This window comes from Bombyx mandarina, chromosome 08, assembly GCF_030267445.1.
Source record: "Bombyx mandarina strain Sakado chromosome 08, ASM3026744v2".
Lineage (NCBI taxonomy): Eukaryota > Metazoa > Arthropoda > Insecta > Lepidoptera > Bombycidae > Bombyx > Bombyx mandarina.
In genome coordinates, this window is record NC_143215.1 from 12,016,678 (window position 1) to 12,044,611 (window position 27,934).

Below are 27,934 nucleotides of genomic sequence, written 5' to 3' on the forward strand. Positions count from 1 at the left end.
ACATTCAACAAGTAGGTTGAAATAAATGATTTTGAATTTGAATTTCTACTGGTAATAGGACCTCTTATGTGTCCGCGCGGGTAGGTACCACCACCCTGCCTATTTCTGCCGTGAAACAGTAATGCGTTTCGGTTTGAAGGGTGGGGCAGCCGTTGTAACTATACTGAGATCTTAGAACTTATATCTCAAGATGAGTGGCGCATTTACGCTGTAGATGTCTATGGGCTCCAGTAACCACTTTACACCAGGTGGGCCGTGAGCTCGTCCAACCATCTAAGCAATAAAAAATAAAAAAAAGAATTTGAATTCAAGTTTTGATTCTACGAGTCTTTCTTCGATTCTTTGATTCTATGAGTACTATCAGCTAAACCACTTTATCAGCACACAGCCATAAGCACGCATAGATAACAGAAGCAAAAATCCAAATTCCAGGTTAAGTACTAATTTAAATTTGAAACTGTGCTACAAGAAAGAAACGCTTAACAAAAACTATGCGTTAAACATAGAAATGATTTAAATATATACAAAACAGCCCATCTATTTGTGAAGTCAGGTCGACTATTGTCTCGAGCACCGGAGGTCACGGGTTCGATTTCCGGTTGGGTCACACTTAAACATAGTCGATTTACATATGAGTTTGCTTAGTGTACTTGAACGATGTTTGAAGGATCATGTTTTAAGACAGCTTAAAAAAATAGATTAATAATTGAATTAAGGAAATATTAATTATTACGTCACACAGTACTTAAGCTGTTATTAGGGATGCCACGTATATACGAAATAATTGAAAGTAATAAGTTATTATACATATATAAATACGCAAAGATAAAACAGTTAAATGCAATTATTTTCCACATTTGTTTGTCAACTAATTTGTTTTGCTTTTGTAGTAGCCTAGTTGCGAGCTTCAGCGTATTTTTGGAAATTCTAAGTTTTTTCTTCAAACATAAATCAAAATAAGTTATGTAATATGAAAATTGATATAAAGGTGTCGTTTCGTTATCATCCCCCTTTCTTATCTACACGCGGGCTCTTGCTAGGGCTAGTGTTGACAAATCCTCTCAGCTTGAGTCCGTGAGCTCACCTATCCGTTCATTTGAAGCTAGAATAGCCCCTTAGGCTACCAGTGAATAGATAGGGAGAAAATATACCTATATCTCCCCGCGTGTCATATCAACGAATGAATTCATCGGAGAATGACCAGATTTCTCTGAGTATCAACGTACTGAGATCGCCAAGCGGCATTTTCTTGTGCCACAGTGTAGTATAAGTCCGCACACGTATCACCATCGCGGCTGTTTCTGCCGCGCAATTAATTAATCATGGCTTGTAATACGAAACCTGGAAAAGCCAACTACACAACACAATCGATAATTTGTAAAAACAAACTGTGATATATGTATCCATCCACTAAATTCGTAAGCGACTGTTTTAAAATTCGATCGCTAACATTATCATTTGATAGTTATCAGTTTTAGTTTTATAGTTATCGGTTATCATTTATTTGGTTTTGTGTCTACAAACAACCATAGCCACAGAGATATTACCGCTCTATTATTATTTATTACAAAACAATTATCAATAGTGTGTGATTGTGTATGCAAATAATTTATGAAGTCCAATTAATTATAATGACAAGCATTCACTATTTTCACACGCCTGTGACGTATCCATATGATGCGTTATTCTATAATTCAAATGCAACGGAACGATTTTAGACAATTATTATTATTGGTAACAGATAATAATGAAGTTTGACGATTATTTCTCAGATAATAAAATAGTTTAGATTTTATTTATTTGGAGGGAAAAATACTGCCTGAATTACTAGGCGTGTAAGCTAGAGTTTTTATGCGGAAAACTGAGTAACCACGCGCGTTGTTTTCTTAATCTTGGCAATTCTATTTGGAGTTTAAAGCCACGCTTGTAAGCCGTTTATTTATTTATAACTTACCAACAAAATAAATGGATAGATCCCACATTCAAAGGCCTCAAGCTAGGATTTGGCTTGAAGCTTATACATAAGGTATCTATATATTAATACGTGAAGCAAAAACTTTGTATCCCTCTTTACGAAAATTGCGCTGACGGAGGAGTATGATATTTTCCACACTTATAGAGAATATAGAGAAGAAGTGCACAATGCTAATATTTTTTTTAAATAATGCATAAAAGATACATTAAATCAATAAAGAAAACGTTACACACACTACCATGTATTTGACACAACACATACGTATAAATATACTCTTTGTGGATTCTCAATTGTGAAACTTTTGTTAGTGTTTAAAGTCTGTGGTCAAATTGATGAATATTGTTTGCCTTTATTATTATTTATGTATAGTGTAGTTTTGGCGAAATCTGTGATTATATTATATAAGTATAATAGTATTTGACAATAGAACCATAATAATGTATAAACATAAAATTTCAATTGATTAAAATCGAATTTTAACTACTGCGGGACCACTAGTTATGACAAATACATGCATGTCAAATATCTTTCGCATTGTCTTAGATACTGATGGTCAAAATGTGATAATATGAATAATATCAAAATACTCCACATTCATTGATGGTCATTGGTAAGTAAATTCATTTGATTTTAGATACTACAATTTGTGTCGAAAAATCAACCTTATTACAGAAGATTGTTCGGCTATTCGGCTCATAAATAGGATTTTATTTCAATCACTCTGCATGCGGCTTAGTATCCCTTAGTTTAGTTTAAAACCTTTTTATATTCTAAATGACTAGACATAAGCAGAGCTAATAAATAAAAAATTGCTCTATAAACAAATGACACTTGATATGATGGGTGATTACATCGCTTCGGTCCTTGAGACAATCCCTCTACTCAGGCTTTCTTTCCACCCTTTTTGGCAAGTAAAAGTAGTAATTTTGCCGCTCAAAGCAATTATAACGATATAAATACACCTATAGACAATAAACATAGAAGTAAAAGACCTCTATATGAGTCCAATTCAATTAAGGATCATTGACAATGAGCAGGCAATTACGATATTGTTTAATTTTAAAATTGTGCGAATTCTTGTTTAGTTTCGTAACCTTATCAATGCGCATAGCACGTAACGCAAAGTAAAAGAACCTATTGTATACCTGTATCTATATATTAATACGTGAAGCAAAAACTTTGTATCCCTTTTTACGAAAATTGCGCGGACGGAGGAGTATGAAAATTTCCACACTTACCTATAGAGAATATAGAGAAGAAGTGCGCAATGCTAATATTTTTTTAAAATAATGCATAAAAGATACATGAAATCAATAAAGAAAACATTACACACACTACATACCATGTATTTGACGCACACACGCATGCATACTATTTATTGTCAAACTTTTGTTCTTGACATCTGTTGTCAAATTGAGAATAGAATATGGTTTGTCGTTGTTAATATTTTTTATAGTGTAGTTTTGGCGAAATTTGTGATAATAGAATTATAAAATACAATCATAATAGTGTACAAACTTACAATTCCAATTAATTATAGTCGAATTTCGACTACTGCGGGACCTCTAGTTTGTTTATAAATAATTGAAGTTCCAAATGAATTCTTGAGCGAATTAATATAACATATTTGGAAACCATTCGCATATATTGTATCATGTCAAAACGGCTTATTGTGAATTAAATTTACTTAAATTAAAAAAAAAAAACTCACCTTTCACGTACTTCCAGATATGATCGTTTGCCGAAATATTCCTCAGTTTGGCGAACTCAAAGGAAATTCGCGGGGAAAGTCGAAAGAAAATTTTGCACTGAACACTGGCCACTAAGCACTATGTAGAAAGAAAAAAATTTTTTTTGAATACAACGCGTTTCGCCGGCACAATGTTATCGGCGGGCGTACGTCAGCGGCGCACTTATCAATAAAGTCAATTAGCATTCATGCAGCACACGTGGGTACGGAGGCAGCGAGACCGCCGGACGGGTACGACCAGATCGCGCCAAACAAACTAAACGACTGAAACAGCGTACTCACAACCACACTCGCAACAGGTGAAAACGCAACAGTGTGGTATCAAAATGAACTCGCGTACGACCCTTGTGTGGAGGTTACGGAGGTGGACGGAGCGCGCGCGTGTGTGCGTGGACCATTTTGTTCGCGGCACGATTTATCGGTCGGCTGTGTGCGTGAGGTTCCACAGGTGATATCTTTTGTATTGGTGCGTATCACGGGCGGTCACATGTCAAGCGCATATATATACACGCCGCCTACCTGTTTTGCGACTTGTCGCTTTAGCTCCTTTAGGGTCGTCGCGGAAAAAGTGCCTTGTAGACCGCCGCTTTGTTCCCGTTTTGAACTAAGCCGCCCAAGCGTTTTTGTGTTCGCGTCTAAATTCGACCTCTCTGTTAATTACTCTCATTATCAGCGTTAACCTACAAACAGATGCTGTAATACGACCGACTGAAAGAGTTGGGTTACTGCAGAGAATTTTCCTACAGTTTTCGGACTGTTCAAATTGGTCGCCTAGCTTCGTAATCGCGTTTGTGTGAGTGAATCGTGCCTCATGCACTTAGTGAACTTTGTACAGTGTAAGGTCACGGATGTTTAGCACTAATACAATAGATATTAACATCTCATGTCACCTTGACGTAAGCGTAAAGGCATTGTCGCTTGACCGAAACAAAAGGTCCGAACGAACCGTAAGCGATTTTAACTAATTGAACCTAAAACCTTTAACCTTAGGGCTAATAATCACTCTTCTCGGTAGAAAAAAAACGACGTTTCAGAGGACTCAGATGTAAATATCGAACAGTTCTTATTTAATAACTAATCAGAAATAATGAACTATAAAGTAATAGAGATAAAGCTCATTTTTTCCAGTTCGAAATTTAGAGTTTTACGACAATTTATAATGACATTTTTTTTCAATCGTGACTAGTAGATTTGTGTTGTAATTTGCACCTGATCAAATTTAAAACAAGATTGATTATTCACTGTATGAAGTTCTAAAGAGTAGATGCTCGTAGATTTAGATGCCCCTTTAATATTAAAGGAGACAATTCTGTTTATTGCTGACAATCCCATAGACACAAATATTTGAGTCTCTCGTCGGATCTTCGCAGTGGGTCGCGATTCCAATGTGGTGGTAGGTTTAGTGAAGCACTGCTCTTGCTAGAGCCAATGTTAGCAATTCCCTTGGGTTTAGTGAGCTCACCGCTCAGAATTTCCCGTGAGCTCACCAACCCTTCCGCGTGTCCCCCTTAGGGGGTATTCCAACGACGCTACTAACGATTACGTAGGAAAAAGAAGTCGACAAGTTGAGATCAATATTTGTTATCTACGTAATAATTGTTACAATGGACATTACGTATCTTACATAACAGTGTTTTTTTTATAGTTTATTATGCTAGGATTACTTCAAAATTAAATTGGGCACATAAAAGCAAACATTCCAGCTACACTTAGACGATAGGTGAACTCACGGGCTCGACCTGAGAGAATTTGCTAACAGTTTAGCCCTAGCCAGAGCAGTGCTTCGCTGAATCTGCCACCGGATCGGAATCGCGACCCACTGAAACGATCCGGCGAGAAACTCAGTGGGCTGTGTCTATAGGATCGCTGTTGCGTGTCATAGTCTACATATCCATCTATTCGTAGGTATGTTTAATATAACGATCAAAGCTTATAGATTTTAAGGGCGAAATTAAACGGTATGGTTTACTGAATTATGAGAGTCTGATTTCTCGCCGCGTAGGCAGGCCCCAATGTTATTGTTCGAAACTTCTACACGTGCAAACATATCTTGAAAATGTCGTGAGCGAGATTCAGGCATCTGTCAAATATCTTGTCTTAAACGACAGCGACCGCCAAAATGACTCGAAGTAGTCAGGTCGTAAATCTGTATTCCGTGATTAACAGCCATACACATGCCTGCAATAAAAAAGGCACAAATGGAGAAAAAAAATGTGAGCCCATTATGGGTAATTAGCATTCAGCCTAATTCTGCCACGAAGCAATGACGTCACCAAGTGGAAACTGTAGGACTGCAATTACGTCACACTATAGAGCCTTCAACAGCGTGTCACAAGATGATTGGCGCCTAAATTTTTTTAATTACCTTTGTAGGCAAACGAGCAGGCGGCCCACCTGATGATGAGTGATTACCGTCGTTATGGACGTCAGTAATGCCAGGGATACAGCCAAGCCGCTGCCTACCGTTTGTCATCTAGATTTTGATATCTTTAGGCTTAGGTAACCACTTTAAACCTTTTTTTTATGATTGAAAGATTACTGGTGGCCCGGAGGCCTTTCCAGTTTCACCAGGACAGGTGACCGAGCAAAGGCTCAGCCAGGAGGGGTGGGATTTACTAACAACCGCCCGAGCGCCTCCGAAGGAGACCTACTTAAAACCTGTAGGCCTGTGAATATCCACCCGGTAGGCAGCGGCTTGGCTCTGCCCCTGGCTTTGCTGAAGTCCATGGGCGACGGTAACCACTCACCATCAGGTGGGCCGTATGCTTGTCTGCCTACAAGGGCAATAATAAAAAAAAAAAAAACCCGTTTAATGCAAAGAAAAACACAATTACCCCATAACGTAAATAAATCAATCGGATTTGCAAAAATAATTGTTGTTTCTTTATTAACTACAAACGTTAAGGTACTTAAAGTGACTTGCCCTAATTGAGTACGTATAAAATTCACGCTGCCTCATAATGTCCTAAGCATTCCTACATTAAATTTGTAACAAACACAAAGCATCGTACTACCTTAATAAGCGTATTTCATAAGCACAACCAACGCCACAAATATTTACATGCATTTCAATTAACAAACATGTGGAGTAGCAGCCTATTTTCATCGCTTATGCGCTTAAACATAGAGTATACTAATTATGGATAAGGCAATTAAATACCGACTACATCTCTCGCATAGCGTCCGAACGTGCCGCTGTTGAAGCCAAAAAGTTTTTTTAAAGAGAACGGATCCGACGCTACGTAGCTGGATGGTACGATATAGAAATAGTCTTTAGAAATTCATATTGACCGAAAGCAGTGGCTATAGTTACTGGAAACGAACTTGGGTGTGATGACCAAAGATATGTATGATGTTGGAAAGATGTTCCTTGGGAGGACTAAGTTGCAGAAGGCGCGGTGAAGGAAAAGTCAAGGATTGTCGTCTTGTTAGCTAATAAGAGGCAGTGATAATGATCTATTAATTAGTTCAATTCTATGTGATTTATGCACAAAGCCGTCTATTATACCACATAGCTGTTATCCTAACTCAAAGTATAAAGCTATTTATGAGCTGACAGAAGATAAGCAATATCTTCTAAAAACTACATGTAACAACTTTTATTCTCTTAATTAGTTTTCCAAAAAAACCAAACAGATTTGTCGTAATGTCAACATAATCAACAAAACACGCTAATAATTCATCGACACACTTTCTAGCGTTCTACATTTGTAACTCTAGAACCACACCAGCGCATAAGATAGCATTCTCATTTTAATTTATACCGGCGCGCAATTAAGGGCATGTTCCCACTAGCACAATGGGCTCGCGGGCGCAGATGCGGCAATTGTGCTCACAAACTGGGCTATCTGGAATCGCGACAGGCCGCGACCTGTCCAACGCTATCGGCTTTGGGCGAATTAAAAAGCTGTTTGCTGTTGTCCGCGCATAATCCTATTTGTTTTTACATGCGTGCCTAACTAGTATTGGCTTAGAGAATTTGTTTAATCCAACAAATCTTCTGTTTGCCCGGTCACTTAGATTTCAAGGTCTTCCGTGCTAACAATGGCAGCATGGTAGCATTTCCGTGTACCTTCCATTGCTAAAACGTACAATAATTGCCTGTACGACTTAAAACGCTAAGTCTAACTCAAAAAACAACCGCAAATCGGTTTAAAAGGAAAAATATTCTTTGAGTTATTTAATAATTAATCCAAAAGATTAATTCAGAAGAACCTACGGTAAACGCTCAAGTTGATTATTTTTGGGTTTTTGCGGGTGAAATTATAACTTACTAGCGGCCCGCACCGGCTCCGCTCGGGTCTTTAACAAAAATTTCAATGATATTTGACACAAACTTATCACGGAATAACTATAATAGTTAGACATAATATGCTGCCGCGACTCTTTTTGTAAATAATAATGTGTTCTATAAAGTCGTAGTACATTATTTTATTCTATCGTCAATAGTTTTCGCAGGGCACGCGATATAAAGAATATTTTAGGTATTTTTTTACACTTTAGATTACATTATTGAAGTTTTAGTAAGGATCCTTAATTTTTTTCAAAAAGATTATAGCCTATGTCACTTGGGAATAGTTTAGCTTCCAAACAGTGAAAGAACTTTCAAATCGGTTCAGTAGCTTCGGAGCCTATTCAATACAAACAAACAAACAAATATTTCCTCTTTATGATATTAGTATAGAAAAATAGTTTTAATTGCAAACCAAGCTATTTTTAAATTCCAGTTTGTTAAACAATGTTATTATCTGTGTCGTGACACGTCATTACTTAAAAAATTTATAACTGTTCAAAATACGATCACCGTGGGAATACATCCGGAACCTTGCTAAGCTTATGATCCTCTATCCACTTTTTTAGTAACTACCAATAAAAAAAGAACTTCATGGAAATATTGTAATTTAATTAATTAATTAATCAAATCAAGACATTTCAAGACACGGTATGTATGTCAATAATAATAAAGCTACAACGATTTATGATCGAACCGGCAATTAGTTGAAAACAATCAGTATAAATGTAAAATGTATACACCCAATGTAGATTATTAATGAAAATAAATACTAGTCTGTCTGTCTGTTGTAAAACTTTGTCTTATTTTTCGTGCATTCCACCTATGCGCCTTATTGACAGGTTTTGTCTGGGAACTTAATGTATTTTTTTTTTACTTTTTTTAATGCTTGTATAGGTGAACGAGCTCTGGGCCCACCTGCTGTTAAGTTGTCACCGGAGCCTATAGATATCTACAACGTAAATGCCGCCACCTACCTCGAGACATGAATTCTAAGGTCTCGGTATAGTTACAACGGTTGCCCCACCCTTCAAACCGAAACGCATTACTGCTTCACGCTAAAAGTAGGGGTGGTGGTACCTATCAGTGCGGACTCACAAGAGATCTTATCACCAGTAATTACGCAAATTATAATTTTACGGGTTTGTTTTTTATCACACGGTGTTATTCCTTCATCGTGGAAGTCAATCGTGAACATTTGTTAAGTACGTATTTCATTAGAAAAATTGGTACCCGCTTGCGGGATTCGAACACCGTTGCATCGAATGCACCGGACGTCTTATCCTTTAGGCCACGACGACTTATTATAATTATAATTCAATGCCCATCGATGAGTGATAGAGCGCGAGTTGGTAACAAAGGTGTCATGTCATGCACGAGCTAACCACGTGTTAAGTGGCTACCGAAATCCGTGAATACTGTCAACTGACTTGAGACTTGGGTTCTACGTCTTAATTGTCATTAAGCACATTAGAATGCTCTTCTTTGGTCCTGAAAGTACCTGCATTACTGAAGGTCGTGTCTAGTTTGAAGTGTCGATCACTCGATACACCATGGTTCTTCATGTCTTCCTGCCCTCTGCAGTATTTATAGCATCGGTTATTGGCAGGCAGTTTGGGTAACTGTCGGGTAATTGGGTAATGGTTGTATACGCAGACTGAAATTACGCCTTCCCGCCATAAAGTTGGCTGTTTGCGAGAATTGAATTAAAGAGAAAAGGAAGAAGATAGAGTGAAAAGAAGCAAGAAGAAGAGGATGGAGCAGCTGGAGCAACAAAAAGATGATGTCTATATATATACATTTAACCATGTCTATTTAATGAAGTCATGTCACACACATATAGATCGCATACCGGCAACTCATCATCCCAACCCCATTGAGTAGGAAGGAGATCCAGACTTCGCCCCAAGAACTGACCCTTGTGTGCCCTTATAGAGGCACGACAATTGTGGCATAAGGTCGCAAATCCTTAATTCAAGTATTTGACTACGCGATTTTGTATGTAAAAGTCTTCATTCTCCTAACATCTAAAATTATTTTAATGACGATATCACTAGCCTAAATGTAAAATAATGTGCTGTAAAAAAATTGGCTGAGGGTAAAAATTATTAACGTATTAGTAATTCTTAAAATCATGTTGATTAAAAAAAATGCTACACAATTTGTATGCACGTAAATAGCTCAATAAATAACAGTTTTACACTTTACGTTGTAATAAATACCTACTCGCGTCGCCATTTCATTTACGCAGTACAATAATTATCTTATCTTTACAAATCAGGCTCCCGTCTCACATTAAAATAATTTCAATTAATGTGACAAAGTATCTATACAATATAAATCTACTTATCGATCGATTTATAGGACCAGACCATGAATTTAATGTACCTACTTAAGTTTGTAGAACACTAATACACGAGCAGGGACGTTTTTAATACAAAAAAAACATTAAGCGACTAAGAGAAGTACAGGCGAAAATAGTCTTAATGGCGTATGAGTGTTGTGGGCTGTAAGGTTGCTTATACCGTAAGGGCTCGGTTAGAGTGGTCGGAGAGCGAAGGTCGTTGAAGGTTGCGCGCGCTTTTCCGCGATCAACGGCACTAGATTAAACAAGATGGCGGGAGTGGCGCGTGCGCAGTGCCCGCGGCTACTTAACTATTTCACTAAAATGTTACTCGTTGTTAAATTGTTTGTAGATTAAAATATTTTGTAATAACTAACGGATAAAATTCATTTAAAATATACAGTGAATGTATAAGAAAACGCGTCATCGTATGATTAGTTTTCCTAAGTAGCTGATTTGAAACTGAACCCAAATTTTATTAAAGACGCAAAGCTTACAATGCCTGTACGTAATTACGAATAAACTATTCAAAAAATATATTTATCTGTGTTAGTATTTAAAAGAGACAAAGTATTTTATTAAATATTTACCTAATAACAACAGCACAACAACTAATAAAACACATAACAATCAAATATATTAAGTATATTAATTCTCCAAAGCATCTTAATTAGCCAAGCGTCATTTTAAGGCTCCAGATTTAGTGGTGTGCCCCCGTAATAAATGCGCTTTCAAAGTTACGATACTGAACTACGAGCACTTCTAATATAAAGAACTTTGATATAATTCATTTTATCATTCAAATTGTTTATGTTTATTGTTGTTTAATTTTTATAAGGAAGTATTTTGAGTGTCATTTATTTTAGACTAGCAACCCGCCCTCGCTTCGCTTCGGAAACTGTAACTTATTATGATTTCTCCACTATTTAATGGATGTTATTATACATATAAACCTTTCTCTTCAATCACTCTATCTATTAAAAAAACCGCATCAAAATCCGTTGCGTAGTTTTAAAGATTTAAGCATACATAGGGACAGACAGATATAGGGACAGAGAAAGCGACTTTGTTTTATACTATGAAGTGATGAACTAGTGGATTTCCAGTGTTACCTCAATAGGTTCCAACTGCTGTATAGCACCAAATAGGACGCCAAATCTTCTTCCAATCCATCCATTCCGTTTCAATTCGTTTAAAGTTTGAAATATGTGGAGGCTTACTGGTGGTAGGACCTCTTGTGAGTCCGCACGGGTAGGTACCCCTACCTGTTTCTGCCGTGAAGCAGTAATGCGTTTCGGTTTGAAGGGTCGGACAGCCGTTGTAGCTATACAGAGAACTTAGAACTCATATCTCAAGGTGGGTGGCGGCATTTACGTTGTAGATGTCTATGGGCTCCGGTAACCACTTAACACCAGGTGGGCTATGAGATCGCCCAACCATCTAAGCAATAAAAAATAAATAAATAAAGTTCTATTCTGTGATAACTATCGTTGCAAAACGTCATGAAGAAAGCATGATGGCATAGTGATCTGTTACCCACCAACTGAGCGATCCAGGTTTTTTGACAGGACGTACTATGTTCACAAAAATATAGTTGAGAGTCGATTTTAAAAATATTTAGCTCGAGGAAATACTGACATATGTATGTTTACAATAAATAATTCGTAGCTTTACACACAATAAAACGGGCAACTTATCATTCAACTTTTTTTGTTTTTTCGTACCTAAAATGAGAGCCATGAAAGGCAATTTAAGCGTAACCTTAACTAGTAGGTGAGCTCGCGGGGCGCAAACGGGAGTGATGCTAACACTGACCCTAGCAAGAGCAGTGCTTCACAGAATCTACCACCGGATCGGAAACGCGACCCACTGAGAAGATTCGGCGAGGAACTCAGCGGGCTGAATACCTTTAAAAATAAGGCTATTGTTTAAATAAAGCAATAGTACAACATGTGTCATTATATTGTCGTGACAATGATGCTATACAAATTACAAAGATGAACGAATACACTGACGACATCAGCTAGTCATCACGCGGTCATCAATTACGAAATCTTAGTTGTGAATTTTGCGGAAGATTCTAAGAGCGGTCCAGAATAAAATCTAACAGACCAGCTCAGTGCCGAGTCCATCCACACAGAGAAAACTAGGCCCATAAAAATCTTCATCAATCTTCACGCGTGAATCTACAACTCTATAAAGAGCCCTAAAATAAATACAAAAAAAAATTATCCGCTATTATTGATTGAGTTTATTAGAGTTACGGAGTTTTTAGAGTTAAGATTATATAAAAAAAAAAACATAGTGTAATTTTTACTGCTCAACAAGAGAAAACAAGAAAAAAAGAGATCAAGACATAAATAATATGATGTAACATATCATTCAAATGTAGTCGCAATTAGCTTTTTTTTTCCTACCTAAGCTGATGGTCTTGAGAGACCATATCAGCGTTACCGGGCGAGCAGTTGAGCTCACGGTGCTCAAACCGGGAGTGTTGCTAACTTAGAGTAACTATATATAAACAAGCTAGCTTATGCATTATATAGCTTGCTTATGTACACTCTAAGGTTGCTAACATTGACCCTAGCATGAGCAGTGCTTCGCAGAATCTACCACCGGATCGGAAACACGACCCACTGAGAAGATCCGGCGAGAAACTCAGTGGGCTGTGTCTATAAGTTAATTTACTCGTCGAGCCCATTCGGCGATTAGCAATATGCTATGTGCTCATGAGAATTTCAAATCGTAAATCCACGATTTTATAATTATTAAAAATGCGAGTGAAACTCCAAAAGACTACCAGTTGTTTACAGTGGATCTACTTTAAAAAAAACTGTCGTTGATGTTGTATTCACTAGAGGTAGGTCACATTGTAAGCCCACACAGAATCTCCCACTATCTTTTCAGCTGCGAAGCAGTCATGCATACGAACTATTGAAAGCCATAAGCTTCAGGATTTGCGACGATTGAGATGACATTACTATTTTTGATATCTATAGGCTCCGTGAAACACATAAATAACACTGGACCGTAAACTCGTTCGCCCTTCTAAACAATAAATAAATTTACTGGTGGTAGGACCTCTTGTGAGTCCGCACAGGTAGGTACCACCATCCTGCCTGTTTCTGTCGTGAAGTAGTAATGCGTTTCGGTTTGAAGGATGGGGCTGTAGTCGTCCCTATACTGAGACCTTAGAACTGATGCCTCAAGGTAGGTGATGGTATTTACGTTCTAGATGTCTATGTGCTCCGGTAACCACTTAACACCAGGTGGGTCGTGAACTCGGCCACCAATCAAACCAATAAAAAAAAGCTATTTATCATTTTCTTGAAATCTCATATAAAAGTCGATATTTTTATTTTATTTATCCGGTATCTGTTTAGAGAAATATTCACCTCAACATATTAGCAGCACAAGTTATCTATAGATATAAATAAAATTGGAGTGTCTGTTTGTAATATTGAAATAGCTTCTTTTTACTACATGCATATGAATATATTATTATATATACGGTACATACACCAAAATAACATTTTTTACAATTTTTGTCTGTCTGTCTGTTTGTTCCGGCTAATCTCTGGAACGGCTGGACCGATTTTGACGGGACTTTCACTGAAAGGTAGCTAATGATATAAGGAGTAACTTAGGCTACTTCTTTTAGACTAGCTTTGCCCCGCGGCTTCGACCGCGGTACGACAATAACCGCGGGTAACATCGCCGGACTCAGCTATCAATAATGAAATTTAATGTTTCCGAAGCGAAGCGAGGGCGTGTCGCTAGTCTATAATATTTAAGGGTATTTGAGTGACGTCAAAGGATAGCAGAAGGAACGCGAATTTAAATAACGATGTAACTGTTTTAAGCGCTTTAAGCGTTTGAGCGCTTAAAATTTTAAGCCAAACGACCTTCAGCACTCGTGTTTGGATGCCGCGACTTCGTACAACGGCAACGTAAACTAGAATTTTATGTTAATTAGCACGTTATTTATTTTGTTTATTTTATAATTATAACAATCAATAACTCGTTCAGAATGTATTTTAAAGTGAAGCATCGTAACGGTGTTTGAAAGTTTGATTTGTAGCGATAATATTATCAGTTTATTTCTGAATAATTACGAGTATAATGATGTTAACGGTCGCCGATGTTTTTTTTTTAAACATCTGGCATTTTAGATGCTGCTTCATTAAAATTATGATAAAATGTTTTTACCTAATGTTATGAATATCGGACATTATTATTATGAAATGTTTTTTATAACTCTTACGAGATTAAATGTGCAGTCAATAGACATTTCTGCTTACGATCGAAATCATTTTTTGTTTATTTTTTATTTTTTGTTGCTCAGATGTGTGGACGAGCTCACAGCCCACTTAGTGTTAGGTGGTTACTGGAGCCCATAGACATCTATAACGGAAATGCCGCCACCCACCTTGAGATATAAGTTCTAAGGTCTTAATACCTATAGTTACAACGGCTGCCCCAGCCTTCAAACCGAAACGCATTACTGCTTCATGACAGAAATAGGCAGAGCAGTGGTACCTACCCGTGCGGACTCACAAGAGGTCCTACCACCAGTAAAAAATTTGCATTATTTGTGAGAGATATTTGTCATTCGGGGTCTAAATGTTTTTACAACGTGTCAGTGTTTGCGGCATCAATCACACAGAAGAAAGTCCTTGCTTACAGCTCGTAAATTTGTAGGCGTTTCTATATTTTTACGTCACATTACTTACTATTCAACCTGCTATATTAAAGACTAGCCGACCCGGCAGACTTCGTAGTGCCTCAATCGATAAATAAAAGACCTAAACTTTTGTATAAAACAAACATAAAACAAACAAAAGGAATCCGTCCGACGAGGGACACATCAAAGGAAACACAAATTTGTTATTTTTATTTAATTCCGAGCATTTTTATATTTATCTAGGTACCTTTTAAACCTTCTCTGGACTTCCACAAATAATTTAAGACCAAAATTAGCCAAATCGGTCCAGCCGTTCTCGAGTTTTAGCGAGACTAACGAACAGCAATTCATTTTTATATATATAGATAAAAATAATAATAGATTCTCTGTAAAGTCGGTTTACGAATAATAGTTTTACGCGATAGCGCTAGTAGGCAAACTCTTCGAGCTGCTAGCTCTGACGGCACCGGAGAAGAGAGATAAATATGTTACAAGACAACGCTTGGGCCGATCGTGCCTCTCTATCGCTTTTTCCGCGCTCTCGCTTGCGCGCTCAGACTCACGCGGAACGTGACACTTTTTTGTGCGTGCAGCCGGTGTTCATCGATTTATAAGACGTAATCATGTCAAAAGAAAGATAACGATTAATCCATGCATTGTTTGAAAGCATGCCATGGATATTAATATCAAAATATACATTAGATATTTCAAATTGAATTGCACACGAAGTGGACCGTAAAATTGCATTGTTTATTTAGCGTAGCAACCAATTCCATCGCCTGTCTGATATCAGCGGATATCAAAGAGCATCGACATCACAACAAACCTGACTTATGACCAGTTGTGCGCCCTCCCAGGGAGAGGATCTTATTAAGATTACCACAAAACATAAAGCTTTCTTGAATTTCCTTAAATTTCCCAACAAAAAAAAAAGGTCATTTACACGTTATAAACACGGAGACGAAGTTCTAAATTAAAAAAAATATTAAATCACACTTCAATTTTTCTTGTCATAAAACAAACAACACGAAACCAATAGACAAGACAGGCACAAAGCTGTGTTGTAATCCAGTCAACGTCAGAACAAAACATACAACCGGAATATCGACTTCATAAACATCGGAGCAGAACACAGAAGCGAAACACCTCAAGCCGGATGAAAATAAACAAAAACTTGGTTACAACAATTTATCGAACGCTTGTAAATAATAAGCCGGCCCTTAAATTACACCCACTGTCATGGAACGGATCCTAGTCGATCTACGTATGCGAACGTCTGCCGCTCACACTGTACTGTAAGGACTAATAAACTAAACTGAAGTTCCGAACGCCCAAAAATATTTATATTTCCTGTTCCAATGGAAAAAGAGAGCAACGAAGGTAAAATTGACTTTAATCATATTTATTATTATAACTTTCTGCTTTTTTAGTCTTCCTTGAAAACATTAACTGTTGTTTGTTTATTCGTTTATTGAATCCATACCTACATGGTTACATCGGGCACCTCTGCTGACTCATGTCTGCAAAGGCAGATCTTCGGCGAACTCAACTGCTGAATTGTGGAATTCGCAGACGACGGCATCCGCTGGACCGGTGGTCCGATGCCCTTCCCGTTAGATTAAGATTAGTAATAAGTTAGTCTTAAGTCAGATTTGGTACGGAATAAACGTTCATAAAATATAATTTCTATTTTTTAAAACGTACTCCGCGTGGCTCGCAACTTGACTACATTGTAACGTATTTACTAAATACAAAAATAAAAATTCTAATTTAAAAAAAAAACATTAAATGTGAACTGACATTCTTTTTTTTTGTCTCAGCGTAACCTTAACTAGTATGTGAGCTCGCGGGGCTCAAATCGGAGTGATGCTATCCACTGGCCCTAGCCAAAAGCAGTGCTTCGCAGAATCTACCACCGGACCGGAAACGCGACCCACTGAGAAGATCCGCCGAGAAACTCAGTGGGCTGTGTCTGTGGGTTAATTCGCTCGTCGAGCCCTTCGTCCCAAGCGACGAGTTTGACGAGGACGGTGACCGGTGCTTGTGGTACCTAAGAGCACCGTTAATGGATCGGGAGGATCCGTAATGACGTGTTTTGGGCAACGTGGAGACATTCTATGCTTTAATCTGTGCAAAAGGTGTGTCTTTATGTAAGTTGAATGTTATTTTATTTATTTTCAGCAAAATAATAATACCACGACTACCGGGAATTATTTTCGAATATTCAAACATGGAGATATGACCGTAAAGAAATAAAACAATAGTTTCTGAACTTGTGGCAACGGTGTGACGTATCGATGATCCCAACTATCGATCGTCGGCAGGTCGGCTACCGATTGTAATTACCGATAGTACAGCACTAATTGTGTACGCCGATATCGACGAACCATCGACGTGCGGTGACGACGCGAACCAGACTTTTTATCGATAATGGTATCAATAAAACGCGACAGTTCCGAAAGTTGGTCAAACACTGACTCTTAAAATGCTTTTAGATTCGCAATGTTAGAGATGTTTGTGTGAAAACATTCGAGATTCGGAACATTGTAAAGCGACTTTCGATTTTTCTTTTTTTGCTTCTTAAGGAGTTTCATCATTGTAATTAAATATGAGAAATTCACATTATTTGTGCAAAAAATACTTTTGGAAACGTTATTGTTTTACTTAGTGCTACGTCGCATGACGCATACAGCGCCCAGTGTAGTCACATACCGTGGCTATGCTCTGAAACAAGATTTTTAAACGTAAAAAATATTTTGCCATCAAAAAATAATTCTCCGTAAAGAAGATGGTTCCTAATACGACCATAGACTACACCAAATCTCGACATCGCGGAGTTAAGACACACCAAAGAGTTTTTAAATGAAACTACTAAAAATAAAGTCGTAGAAAAAATCGGGTTGTAGAAGTCGACCAAGACATTCTTCAATTGGCAAACACCTAAAAAAACTAACTGACATTGCAGCATGGAAGCGGTCGGAATTATGCATACCATTATTTGTGAATATAATTAGCATTCTAGGCAATAATTACTTTGACAAAAACATTAATGGGCTCTTTTCATCAAACGCTATTGCAAGATTCGGAACACAGTTTAATCAGGTTGAGGAATCCGCAAGTAACTAAGGGTTTACGTTGCTACACAAAGATTTCCAATATCAGATCCAGATATCAACAATTAACATAACTGGAATTAGAAGTAATCTACTTTACTGGAATACTGACCAAAGATTGGTTCACTGCTGTTGCTGTGGGGAGCGCAGCTCCAAAACAATAAACCTAAAAATTATATAATATTTCCTGGTGGTAGGACCTCATGTGAGTCCGCACGGGTAGGTACCACCACCCCGCCCATTTCTGCCGTGAAGCAGTGATGCGTTTCGACTTGAAGGGTGGGGTAGCCGTTGTAACTATACTGAGACCTTAGAACTTATATCTCAAGGTAAGTGGCGCATTTACGTTGCAAGTGTCTATTGGCTCCAGTGACCACTTAAAACAAGGTGGGCTGTGAGCTCGTCCACTCATCTAAGCAATAAAAAAGAATAATAATAATAGTAAATATTATAAGACCCTTAGACCCCTTTCCTGTCTTGTGGGTACCGCCTTGCTAGGGCCAGTGTTAGCAACATTCCGGTTTTAGCCCCGTGAGCTCACCTACACGTTAGGGCGAAGCTGATACAGCCTCTCAAGACTATCAGCACAGGTAGAAAAAAAAAAAGAGAAGTATAATACGCGAATATCTTTGAGATCTTACGCACCTTAAAAGATCTGCAAAGTCAAAGTCGCAATTCCTTTTTTTGGGCATGGATATCAAAATGTGAATACCATATTTCGCTTCTGTTCTATCCTTCAATCCAGAAGGCAAGGTAGCTTCGCTAGTTTGTGGCGAACTAAAAATATACATTCGTCATTTTAAGTAGCACACGTAGATAAATATTTTAACTGCAAAATACATCGTGATAAATACTTGAATATCTCAAAACGGATAATTGTAATTCAAAATCATTAAAGCTACGCATTGAAATAAAATCGATTATTTGTAATGTGCTTGCTTATTGCTAAATATCATGCGCCTTCGTAATCGATATTTCGTATTAGTCGTCTGTAATAGTGATACATCCGGCCGTAAGAGGTCACATTTCCGATCTCAAATCAGCTGTTACGTCACTTCCTTCGGATTAAGATAATTGCGACGCCACAGGAATTAAAACATTATCATTCATGATTAGTTTTTTATATAATTAAATATTCATAAGTTTCTTAAAATTGTTTCTTTTAACTGGTTACAAGTTTAAATCTTATTAGAGACAATAATATAATATAAATGCGAATCCAAAGTCGAAAACATACATTATTATAAATTCTCTACTTGAAGTTTCAATTTATTTTTTATTGCCTTCAAAGCAGGCTAGCGTACACCTCATCTCTGTACTGAACGATCACCGTTGCTCACGAATATTAACAATCTCAAGGAGACAATCAAGGCACTATCGCCAAGGTCTTATTTAAATTTGATCTGAAAAAGAACAAGTCAAAAAAATTTGCAAATACCACAAGACTGATGGTAGGACCTCTTGTGAGTCCGCACGGGCACCCTACCTATTTCTGCCGTGAAGCAGTAATGCGTTTCGGTTTGAAGGGTGGGGCAGCCGTTGTAACTATACTGAGACCTTAGAACTCATATCTCAAGGTAAGTGGCGCATTTACGTTGTAAATGTCTATGGGCTCCATTAACTACTTAACACCAGGTGAGCTGTGAGCTCGTCCACACATCTATGCAATAAAAAAGGAAAAAAAATAACAAGAGTTTATTGCCGAGACGGATAGTCGAAATGCACTGCGAGTGAAAACAGTAGAGATGAACTCTGCTCCGGTGGCGGGAGTCTAATGAAAGCGCCACCACAAACATGACTATCGCATGACTTAAAATACCTAGAATGTTTGCGCATGCGCAAATGGAAATACCTTCAGCATACTTTACAACAGCGTCCTATAAAAATGTATGTTGTACAGCTGAATTGATTGATGACAAAACCAGTTCAATTATGCGAGCGAAACCACGCCTGAAACCTAGTCTACATCAAAATAAGCAAAGACCAAACGCTTCACCAGCTCTGTCTCGTCTATTTGTTGGCCGGTTTTCGGTTTTTTATCCATATACTTTATTTTATATAAAATAATTAAAAAATCAGTACCGAGGCTTTCTTACATCTCTTAAAGATAAAACACCAAAACAAAAATGAAAATATTACAAACAGCCAATGAAATTAATCTTGAAGCATTAGTGAGATTCTAGTTGCGAGGCGGCACGCTGTGTATCTAGAGCTATCGAAGCTACCGACAAAATGACTCTCCAAACGTCCGAACTCCACCCCTAACGAAGCCTCAGAGAAGAAGAAGGTTTGGAGACCACACACGGCCACCTCAAGGACGCTTGACAGAGTAAGTCGTTGCTGAAAACGATATCCCCCATCGCGGTCTCTTGGTGCAGGTAAATAAAAAGCCGTGACTCGTCAACAACTACCTCACCAGAAAAACGAGACATCCTCAGTCAAAGTGCACCGACAATACAGAGACCGGCGTAAACCACGTACCCGGCAGGCCGAGATTGAAGCTTCCTTGCTTGGTCAAAACTAAAGTGGGGCGGGACTTATAATTAGTGGCGAGTCTTTTTTATTATCGAACTAGCTGACCCGGCAGACTTCGTGGTGCCTCAGTCGATAAATAAAAGATCTAAACTTTTGTATAAAATAAAGTTAAAACAAACAAAAGGAATCCGTCCGACGGGGGACATATCAAAGGGAAAACAAAATTGTTATTTTTATTTAATGCCGAGCATTTTCATATTTATCTACCTTTTTAACCTTCTTTTGACTTCCAAAAATAATTCAATAATTCAAGGCCAAAATTAGGCAAATCGGTCCAGCCGTTCTCGAGTTTTAGCGAGACTAACGAACAGCAATTCATTTATATATATATTAGTATTCGCAACCTCTTCGATTATTAAATGAACACTTAAAAATGGAATCAAATTCAACTTCGACTTTCGACTTATCCCCCCAAAACTGATATCGAAAACAATGCACAATATAAATAATAAAAAATATGTATACTTTCTAAGATAGATCCAATTTAGTTAACTCATGGCGATAGCTATAAGTTTCAATTAATTTTAAGACAGCTATTGCCTTATCTACTTTATAGACAACTAAATTTTAAGTTGCCTTTATTAAGGCCGGCCTAGGAAGCGAATGAAGTACATAACCCGGCTAATTGAAGAAGCATGTATACGGCGTGTCTGTAGGCGTTTATACTGTAAACTAAATCTGTGCGCATAATTTTAATTCCCTTAATTTTGCGTTAGAAAATTCCCTACGCTGTTATTCGACTTGGATGGTAAAAGTTCAATGAATATTTAAATCAAATTTGTATAATTTTGAAAATTGAAAATTCTTTAACGCCCTTGTTGGAACGAAGCTCCTTAAGGGACGATGCGGAGGGGTACCCGAACCGGGATAAAACGTCCGTAACGTAAGATTTTTATTAGTAATGCACACAGTGTACGACTTAACTTTGTAATATCGTACAAATTAGTAATGCACACAGTGTACGACTTAACTTTGTAATAACGTACAAAAAATAACATTTTTTTTATCATTCATTGACGATCTCAAAGCGTTCGTTTGCGCAATACACTAACTCTTATGCAAACAACCGTGAATTAAGTGGACCACAATAAGTTCGCACGTTACCGAATGACCGTGGGTTGTTGCGAAACCTCCAGTTTTATTTTCTTTATACCTCGAATAGAATTTAAAATTAGTATTCTTATAATAAGGAGCTTCGTTCCTATCCGGTGTCCCACGACACCACACATCTTTTTTTTAATATATTCTAAGCATACAATAGTGCATTGACATTAACAAAAGTGTACGTATTCAATTAAAGAGGCAGTAACATTTCTAGTTCTCCTCAATTCTAAATAACCACAGTCGTCAACACTTGACATACGCAAAAACATCTTTATGACACCCGATTAGTGTGTGAACTAACAGATTTAAATCACCTATAGTTAAAAGTTAGTGCAGTTGTAGAACTCTCTCAAAAAGATCGGTTTGCAGACAGATATTAGCAAAGACATAAAAATCAAAAACCTAAAATAAAATAATAATAAAGAAAATCTAATAATTTAATTAATAATGATCTAAAAATTAATAATTAATTTACAAATATTAGAATGATTTAAGGACTGAAACCGCTATCAAACTAAAATGGAATTTTGTAAATTTAATAAATTAATTAAAAGCATTAAGTTATAAGAAAACGGAAATTAAACTTTGTAATAAGTGTGATATTCGCAACATTGTAATGAAACAATAAATTTTAATGCGCGTTACTCGTAAAATAAACTTTGTTAGGTATTTGTAATAATTTTACGTAGCTCGGAACGGTAGTAGGGTATTTTTAATTGCATTTGTGATATTTCTCGCCGTATCTTATTCATAACGACAAATGGATATTTTTATTTTGCAACAACGGAACTGACTATTTCCGAAGAGAAATGTTACAGCAGCTAAATAGTTTACGTTTTGATTTGTACATGGGCACAGGTATCTTAACATCAGGTTACAAAAAAAAAAAAAAAAGTAATTGACACTGACTTTGCAGCTACAGGTGGGTAAGAATCTTTTTTTTATTGCTTAGATGGGTGGACGAGCTCACAGCCCACCTGGTGTTAAGTGGTTACTGGAGCCCACAGACATCTATAGCGTAAATGCACCACCCACCTTGAGATATAAGTTCTAAGGTCTCAAGTATAGTTACAGCGGCTGCCCCGCCCTTCAAACCGAAACGTATTACTGCTTCACGGCAGAAATGGACAGGGTGGTACCTACCCGTGCGGACTCACAAGAGGTCCTAGCACCAGTAAAAAGTATCTCAAAGATATTCGCGTGTTTACTTCTCCTTGTTTCGAACTAGTAAAGTGAACTTTGTTGTCTATACTAATATTATAAAGAGGAAAGATTTGTTTGTTTGTTTGTTTCGAATAGGCTCCGAAACTACTGGACCGATTTGAAAAATTCTTTTTCCATTAGAAGCCGACATTGTCCCTGATGAACATAGGCCACTTTTCTTTAAAAAAATGTTATTTTTTTTATTTGGTTTCATGTGTGTTTTAATGTTTCCGAAGCGAAACGAGGGCGGGTCGCTAGTTTGTAATAATTTTATGTAACACGGAACGGTAGTAAGTGTATTTATCGAAAAATACAATCTGTAACAGCGCTGTCGTGTATCGTGTGTCACAACCAGTCGCTTTTGCGGCAGGAGTAACGACACGGCTACCGTTCGACGCGGACTCGATAAAGCATATTGTTTTAAAGGTAAATTTATGTTGTTTTTAATACGCTTTTATTAGCTTCAGGCGTATGTAATATATGTTAGTATATAACGGAATCTTTGAACATGATTTTGACCTCCTTCAAAAGGTCGGATTAAATCGAAATTTGGTATACTCATTAAGGATCGATGACAATTCAGCATTAAAAAAATATATTGAAAATATTGAAATTCAACTAAAAAATTAAAATTAATAATAGTTTAAAAAAACTAACAAAATACGCTTTTATAGAAAATAGAACTGAAAAATTGAAAATAAAATGGTATCAGTAGTTATAAATATTTTATGAACAGATATGAGTAGAAGGGTTATTTTGATAAAATCCTGAAAAGCAACCCACGCTTTTTTACAGTAAAATAACTTTTTTTTACACTATTTTTAATTGAAATTTATTATAAATTTTTCAATTGGCTTTTCTATAAAAGCGTATTTTTTTAGTTTTATTAAACTATTTTTTCTTTTAATAACAATTCGCTTTAAAGCTTCCCGAGAGACTTTGCAGCCGGAGCCGGATCGTTTGGAATTATCTTGCTGATTTAATTTCATTTCAGATTTGAAGGCGATAACGGGTCTGAGAAAACCTTTTATCTTTATACTAGCGACCCGCCCTCGCTTCGCTTCGGAAACATTAAAACACACATGAAACCAAAAAAATAAAAAAAATAAAAATAAAAAAAAGTAGCCTATGTTCATCAAGGACAATGTCGGCTTCTAATGGAAAAAGAATTTTTCAAATCGGTCCAGTAGTTTCGGAGCCTATTCGAAACAAACAAACAAACAAATCTTTCCTCTTTATAATATTAGTATAGATTTTAATGTTGGTCGGATTTACGTTAGTACGAATCATGGAGTACGTACATGAAGTAAGTTGAACAACGGACAGTCAAAAGTTCCGATGTCTCGGTTTAAAAAATAACTCTTAAATAAATATGAAAATAAATATAAATATGAAAAGTATTTGCTATTTTCTTTCTACGGTAATGGTATTATCTTTATTTTTTATTGCTTAGATGGGTGGACGAGCTCACGGCCCACCTGGTGTTAAGTGGTTACCGAAGCCCATAGACATCTACAACGTAAATGCCGCCACCCACCCTGAGAATGAGTTCTAAGCTCTCAGCATAGCATAGCAAACTGAAATGCATTACTGCTTCACGGCAGAAATAGGCGGGATGGTGGTACCTACCCGCATGGACTCACAAGACGTCCTACCATCAGCAACACTCCAATGAATTTATGAAAAAAAAACTTACATTTAAAAACCATTCATTATTCATTACTTTTTTATAATATTAATATGTGTAACAGTAAAAATCAGATTTATGATTATTATCTTGAAGAAACGTAATTATGAGAAAGGATATTTATCGATAAAAACACATAAGATACGTGTTATTATTATGACAGTGCCGGTCGAGAGATAAAGTGGGACCTGCACTTACCCGACCTTTCGTATCTATAGTCGAGTTTCATTGAATTACATTTTTCACAATCGCCTTGACCCAAACTGTGATAGTTTGTAACGAAAAAAACAGTTGATTGTTAGAGACATCTTGTGTTGGTCTTTTGTTAATGGAAATTAATAAAGTAAACAGTTGAATTGTACGTTCAATAAAAATGTAAAACATAGTGGTGGTGGGTAAGTCTTGATCTGTGAACTTTGGCATGTTAGTCGCGCAATGGTCGCCGGTGGATCATGAGTATAAGATTAATTTAAAAAAAAAATTTGCACTTTAAAAATATGTACACGGGTGGCTGTTGTTGGCATTAAAATTATATCTTGTATTTCGGCAAATAGAAATAAAACTAAAAATGATTTTAACTGTCTCTAGTGCCATGCAATAAACTACATCCCGTAGATATTAGACGAAAATTATCTCTATTATATATAGTATTAAAGATGGTGAAGCAAGACAAGACGCGAAGCAATCGATTACGACCTAATTTGTGTGGACGAGCTATTTTTAAAAAGAATTTGTAAATATATGTACGATTAGTAAGAACGGAACGTATGACGAGAGTGTGGTATGGAGCGTTAATGACAGAGAAAAACAAGATGGCGAAGACAGTTGAATGAGCAAGCTGTAAAAAAAGTGTTAGATAATTTTTAATTATAATAACAGAGAAAATTATGGAAGAGAACAATAAAATATTTCACATGGTAGAAAACAAGTCAAATCATGTCTACTTGACTTGGCTTATTCCCCGTATTAACTTACTTTTCCACTCTTGAATGTTTTGCAATATTTTACTAATTCTAATTTTAAAAACAAAATTCTTTTTTTTTTTTTTATTAAACATTAAAATGAAAACCCAACATCAAAACCAGACTATGAATACACGAATAATCATCGGAATGTGCTACAGTTTAAATGAGGCGACTCAGAGACCGGTCGGGGGCGCTCGCCTCCGCGCTACTTCGGGGAAACGACTTCAATGATTTATAGCTAAAATTATACAGGGGGCTTATTTGTGAGCCTCTGAAACATCTACTTAACTTTTACATTGTTAGTTTAGACTAATAGGCGTATTCTGTTTAGTCTCCTATAATTTGATACATACCTAGACTGTCTCTCTTCTCTTCTTAGTCGCATACTTCAAAGCCCTTCGTGCCTCTTTGTACCATCAGCTTCCATTTCCTTCGGCTTTCGGCTTCTCTCAGGGCGGTCGCAACAGAGTCCAGTGAGCGCAGCTATCTGATCTGACCAACGGTTTGGTGGCCGGCCATAATTTTTTTCAGCCGTTCATAATTTTTTATTTCCTCAAATATGCTGATAGTCTTGACAGGCTATCGTGTAGGTGAGAGTTCTCGGAGCTCAAGCCGGAGGTGTGGCTAACCGTGACCCTAGCAAGAGCAGTGCTTCGCAGAATCTACCACCGGATCGAAAACGCGACCCACGGAGAAAATTCGTTCATCGGTCATATAATGTGACGTTGTGAGTCTGCATGTGTGGCCACGACCGTCGTGTATCTGCCGCAAAGCAGTCAGTTAAAGCAGAAAACGCGGAATATTCTAGTGCAATTGAGATTTGAATTGCTAGTTTGAAGGTGCATCAGTATATTCAGATTACAAAGTCTATAGACAGCGTATTGGGTAATACCGAAATTAATTAGTTGTCTGTACGATATTTTATTTAGTCTGTAGGCAACGTTAAAGTTTTAATACGTGGATTTACGAAGCGATTAAATCTAAAGATTACGGATTAGTTTTGTTTGAATTAACAACATAATAAATGTACATAACAGGTAAACGTTTATGACTACAGTACTGAAAGTATATGTCCAATATCCAATTTATTTTAATGAAAACATTATATCGAAGCTTCGAGAATAAGAGTCCCAGGTCAATAAGACGACCGGTCATACGCGGTTTCGGGCGAAACAAGATCAAAGATTGTCAGTTTAAGTTTTTATCTCGATTTTTTTTTGGTCGATAATTACACGGTTTTTTATACTGATTGACAGGTCAACAAAACTGTCCCGATGAATTTCATTAATTATTAAATTAAGGTTTTGTTAAAATAATAACATTATTTTTAAATAAAAAACTATCTGGGCGAAGCAGTACTCGGCTTACCAGTCATTGTGAAGCCAGGATAGTCCCACGAGAGGCATACAGATACGTAGGAAAAAAATATCGTATTTTAATGAAGACATTATTTGAGATTAAAATTCATATACAAGAAAGATTCTTTAAAATAGTTTATAATTTTTTGGCTTAAATTGTCGAATGAAAGTCAGTTCAGTCAAGTTCAGCTGATGATGAGTGGTCACCGATTCTCCTGGACGACAGTAACGCCGGGAGCACAACTGAACCACTACTTATCGCTATTTCGTCAGAGAATCTCAAAGATATTAATCTGCAGGTTTACTAATTCTAAAATGACAAGTATGACTAATGAGTTCCTCTTCTCAAGCTACTGCCATTTCTCTATCACTCGTCGATAGCAGTAATATTCTCACATAAAACCTACTTAAAACCCTATTTTCTGGCTTTCATCATATCATAAGTGATGATGATAAGACATCTACACTGCCGATGTAGAGTTCATTCATACTATTTGGATCCACTGCGTCCATACACAGATATTCCAGAGATCTTTTTGCCACGTACCTACCGGTTTTGGAATGAGCTCCCCTCCACGCTGTTTCTCTAGGGCTATGACATGCCCTTCTTTAAACGAGGCTTGGTAATCAGTGACTTGGCTCTGCCCCTGGCATTGCTAAAGTCCATGGGCAACAGTTAATGAAATGTCCACGCTCCGTGAACTCTCTTGCCTAAATGAACAATTAAAAAACCCTTTCTAGTGTTCATAAGTAAGATTCTAAACCGATATTCGTTCGCTATAGACCATTAATAACCTTAGTGTACGTTACAATTTAATTGATAACCTAAGCTAACCTTCTTAACTGATACAATTAAGTGTTATAAACTTAGCCAATACCGAAATCTCTCAAACATAAGTCAGGTATACGACATGAATTGCCGACG

At 37.0% G+C, this 27,934-nt stretch overlaps 1 protein-coding gene across 7 annotated transcripts in view; it reads right to left on the reverse strand.

Moving 5' to 3' along the window:
* LOC149502571 (uncharacterized) overlaps positions 1 to 27,934 on the reverse strand; it is a 192,613-nt gene that overhangs the window by 103,153 nt on the left and 61,526 nt on the right. For 2 of the 7 annotated variants that reach the window (XR_016323495.1, XR_016323494.1), the window contains exon 1: positions 3,687 to 5,244. The exons of the other annotated variants lie outside the window; for them this stretch is intronic. The gene's annotated coding sequence lies outside the window, so the exon portion shown is untranslated. Of the gene's footprint in view, positions 1 to 3,686; positions 5,245 to 27,934 lie in introns of those variants that run through there. 7 annotated transcript variants of the gene reach the window in all.